Source organism: Apteryx rowi, unplaced genomic scaffold (assembly GCF_003343035.1).
Source record: "Apteryx rowi isolate R43461 unplaced genomic scaffold, aptRow1 scaffold_67, whole genome shotgun sequence".
Classification (NCBI taxonomy): Eukaryota; Metazoa; Chordata; class Aves; order Apterygiformes; family Apterygidae; genus Apteryx; species Apteryx rowi.
The window spans coordinates 2,196,427-2,201,514 of NW_020450949.1; positions in this window are offsets into that span (position 1 = coordinate 2,196,427).

Genomic DNA, 5,088 nt, shown 5'->3' on the forward strand with positions numbered 1-5,088 from the left:
CGCCACGGCTACGGCGTGAAGGCAGGAGAGGAAACGCTCGGCAAAGCAGAAGCGGTCCCCCGCTGCACACGCACCCGGAGCGCGACGAGCAGCTGGCGACCGTGCGTTTCCCCCTTCCCGCAGCACCCTTTCCTTAGTCTCCAGAACAATTAAGCCAGCAAAGATTTCGGCGGTGAAACCATCAGGCCCAAGAGCTGGCAAACGCATCAAAAAGACGCTTTTTGATAGGAGGCTGTGTCTTTCTCTCCGTTTGAGAAAACGTGTTCACAAATGTATGCCAGACTAACTGGAAAATAATCAACTATTGAAAAAAAGAAGTTGCAGATGGGTAACTGAAAAATTATTTAGCCTAAGAGCAAAATGAAAAAGTCTGCAGTTGCAGTTGGTCAAGTTCCTTCTTGCACTGTTTATGTGTTCTTCAGTCACTGCAAGATTGATTTATAAACCACTTAAGGGTTTTGCTTTTAGTCAGCTTCAACCTGTCAGCAGATGTTTGGATTTCCAAAAGTGTAGGGAGTATTTTAAAACAGCTGTTGCCATGAATATTAAACGTGAATTGTTGTTGAAAGGGGTCATTGTTCCTTGAATGTTACAGGGAAGCAACATATGTAAACACAAATTTCCGCCTCTTTCTTTAAGAAAAAAAAGTGGATATACAGGTTTCTGAAATGAGCAAACAGCATTTCTTGAAGCAGCCTGCAGTGTGAGAATAGCGAGAAGAGCACGAGAGTCGAGATGAGGGCTTTGAAGAGTTCAGACCACCAAGGAACCTCTCACAGAGCAGGCAAGAGCTAAGGAGGGAGCTGCGCGCCTGCTCCTCTGCCAGGATGGTCAGCAACTCAAACCAGCTCAGCTCGAACGTTTCATGGATTGTATGTTTAGTCCAAACCTGTTAACAGTGAAATACCTGCCTGCATGGCAAAGACAGCTTTCTTGAGAGGCTTTAAACTCCGTTATGGGCGTTTCTAATTCTAACACCTTTGTCTAAGCTTCTTGGAGCAATCACACCAGAGGTCCCCAGTCAGTTTAGACTGGCACCAAGCAACAGTGCCGGTGAAAGAAGAGGTCGGGCTCCTTTCAGTCCCATTCCACCAGTGCTGCTGTACTAGAGCAAGTGCGCGTGAAGCGAGGTGCCTGAGGCTAGAATTAGCGGTGCTGAGGAGGTCAGAGGGCTGCGTGCAGCGCCAGTTTCAATCCTGCCTTCCCGGCCCGTTTCACCCTGCAGCGGAAGCGCCGCTCGGCCAGCTCGAGGAATGGGCAGGTGCCAGCGGCGGCGGCGGGGTGGTGACAGTGCCGCCTGCCTGGGTCCGAGGCCGTGCGCTTACGCTGGCTGGCAGCAATCGCGGGGTGGGGTGGCTTGCCCAGGACCAGACCGCGCAGGGAGTCGCAGGTGGCGCCAGGGCCGGCTATGGTGGTGCCGGGGCTGCAGGCTCCGGCACGCGCTCAGAGCGCTGAGCGTATCTGGCCAATGGTACCGCACACAAAGCACAAGCCTAGTTAGGCTCCAGTCAGGCCTGTCTCCAGCTTTGCTGTTTGCTTGCCAGCTGCTTTGAAAAGGATGAGCTGGGTAGGCTGTTTAAAGAGAAAGCGCATGCTCTTAAAAYTTCTCTCAAAGGCCTTACGCTGCATAGCATCTTGGGGTGATGGTGGGTTTTTTCCACTAACATACAGCCTGCAGTACAAATACAAGGCATCCTTATGAGATGAGAAATATTAATATTTGATGAACAGGAGGGAGAATTGAGGCAAGCTCCGTTTCAGTAATTTATGGGTGAAACTGTCTTGGACACCAGGTACCTCTGTAAACGTATAAATGTTCTCTCAAGTTTTTGGTACTAACAACCTAGCACATGATGGCCAGAGTACAGGGGAAAATGGCCAAGGGAATTTCTCCATCATTAAGATTTCCTTAATCTACAGTTAAGGACAGCACAACACTTAGAGAGAAAGCTGGTTCCTTCCGCTTTGTCCATCGTTTAGACCTTTTTCTTCACATACCTATGAATAGGCTGCTCACTACTAGCATTCCCAATTTTATGACTAATTCCCTTCAGGGTTTATGTGCCAAAATCCTGTTGCTGTCATTTTAATTTTCCAGTAGGTGAATGCTCAGGATGTGTAAGTAGGTGGTCTGAGGGAAGATTTTTCCTAGTGTTGATGGGGGCCATACGTGTCGCTTGCTCAACTTTTCCCCTGATTTTCAGATGATTATGCCAACTTGTATTGCTATTTGGGGTGGACAAAATAAGCTGAAAGTGAAATCTGCTTATACTTCAAAAAAATGGAGAAGCACAATTATGAAAATATTAATGTCAACCTTTTTTACAGAATGACAGAGCTTGGGGGGTTCTAGATATGGTAACTGAGGGACAGTTACCTTTCTCCACTGTAAAGTCATYACAGGTGGTTTCTTGACACGAGTGATTTTACTGTACTGCAGCTTCCTCAGTTTCCTACACATCACTGCTTTTCTGCTTTTTCAGGATTCATTTGACACTGCGGACTGTGCTTCTCTGACAAATGAAAGCTGCTGCTCATGTGACAGGGAGGGGTCTGCGCTTGCTTAGCCTTGTCCTGGCRTGGGTTTCACAGTTGAAATTCACTGCTATTGTCATATTTGCAACAGGGTTTTCAGTGTTAGAACCCCTCAGGCTGTGGCAGCATTCAGTGCTAGTATAGCACTGACTTTTTGGGCAAGAAATCAGTAACGCTGCTTACTACTGTGATCTAACAGGATCTTGGAAAACCAAGGATGTCCTAAATAAAGGCCCCATGGCTGACGGGGAAGTACGTATTTAGGTCAGCAGTATTCCAGCAATCAGGTCATTCCTGATCGTCTCCCTAACTGCGGACCAAGGTTTTCTAACCATTTTTTTCCATGTCTCCCCTCACCATTTCCAAATACTAGAACCCTGAGCTTGCTGTAAACGTACACCAGCTTCCGTCAGACTCCAGCCACCACAGACTAGCTGTGCCTGCTTCTTCCAAAGCAAAAGGACTCACCTGGGTGTTAAGGTAGAGAAATGCTGCATTAAAGGGCTGGAGGACAGTAGTTGTTGTCTTCACATGATTTGATACTCATTTGCAGGGTAGAAGTAAAAAGAAAAAACAGGTCCTGAGAGAAACTTTTTAGGACTCCGAGAAAGGCAAAGGCCTTACTTCCCTTCTTCACGCAGCTATCCCTTCCTTCACACAAGCGCACACACCAGGATCCTTATTCAAGGATTCACCTTTGGAAGTGCCATGTATACCAATAATGTTCCAAGGTATCCCAGAGCTCTGGGGGAAAAGGCCATGGAGTATGCAACCAGGATTTGTTTGCAGTTTGTCTAACCAGTGATGTGCCAGCCAAGTGAATATCTTGGGTGGTGTGGGTGGAGCCCTCAAGCACAGAAAACCCCAGCCAGAGATAACACAGACACCGCAATACCTAGAAGCCACCTAGATATTTGGCAGAGCTTGTGAAAACAGGAAGTAGTAAGGGACAAAGTCATAACCAAGGGACCAGAAGAGAGCACCGCTCTTAAAATTCCAGACAACATCTGCTGCACCATAAAGACCTCAAGTAAAGTGACACCCTAGGGAACTGAGAAGGGTTTTGCTCTTGGCAGTATTGTTGGCAAGAAACAGTGCCAGCCYGGCTGTTCACATTCACCTTTTCCGTGCCCCTGGTCCTGACCAGGAGAAGCCAGCCAGCCAGGATTCTGAAGGGAGTTTGCTTTAATTGAAGAGGAGAAATGAAAATGAGATTCAGGAGACCTACATTTTTCTGGTTTTAAATCTCATATGTGACCTTGGACAAATCAAATAATCTGTTCCTCAATTTCCCCACCTGTAAAACAGATAATACACCTTTTCTTCCTTCATTTTACCTTTTTTGTAAATTTAGATCTTATGCCTTACAGGGCAGCAGCTCCCCCATCTGCGTACAACACCTAACATGACCGTGGATCTGTAACAAGTGCAAGTATAAAACCTCCTGGAATTTGAACATTCCTGCTGCACTTATGTCTCAAAGGAAATACTTTGTGGTTAGCAAAATACCAAGTAAGATTTGACTTATTCTCTTTCCTTGGTTTTAATCCACAAAACAGAACAAGTATTCAAAAAGTCAGCATGCTTTCCAGAAGCAAAAGGTAAACACTGAAGCTGTTATGCCTTTTGTTTCTTTGGTCAGACTTTAGCGTATTTCTCATAGGAAAGGGAGGAGATGCTTTTTGGCTCCACACAATTAATTGCAACAGAATCAAAGACAAAGACACACTTCAAAGTTATGTACCATAACTGTGCCTTACCTCCATCCTCATAGTCAGCTAACTTCTGTAAGGAAATACAAGTGCACAGTTAGGGAAATGTGCACCGGAGGGCAACACAGAGCTGTTGTATTTGGCTTCCTTACGTGTCCCTCATCACTGATCAGAAGATTAAAAACCACCAGTCTGATACTATAGTGGGTTTTTTTCATTGGTAGAAGACATGGGGCACCTGGAAGTTAACACAGCAGCAGTCTTCTTATGCTTTCAGGTTATTTTTAACTGCCTATAGTTTTACTGTTCTGTTTGCTTTTTTGGTCTAAAATTCAACAGCTGTGCTCTTTAAGTGCAACTGTCTCTCCTAGGAAAAAATGAATAAACTCGATGCAGCCTCTGTTTGAGAACAAAAATAGATACATTTCCTGTTGTGATCAAATATGGTGCAACTTATAAGTTCTGTAAGTGGAACTTATGAGGACAAGTTTCCTGTGACTTTATATCTCGTGCTTGAATTATTTTGTGCCTAATTAGGTACAAGCTCTGATCAAAGCTTTTCTTGCAGTGGAAAGACTTGTAACATTCCTCTCCTCTCCAAATTCTTTAGCACATAACAATACAGGTGACTTCCAGTTTCAGGCTTTCCCTCAGGAAAATGGCAACTTGGAATCTCCCTAACTAGCAGCCTATTTTTCCAAAATTTATGGGAACATAGTATTCCTGAGACCTCCAACCCTCTCTCAGGTTTGGTTGAAATTGCTGATCAGACTTCTTTTTTCGTTCCTGTTTCGATAGCAGCACCAGCATAGCATTGCGCATTTCAATTTCCCCAAGCAGA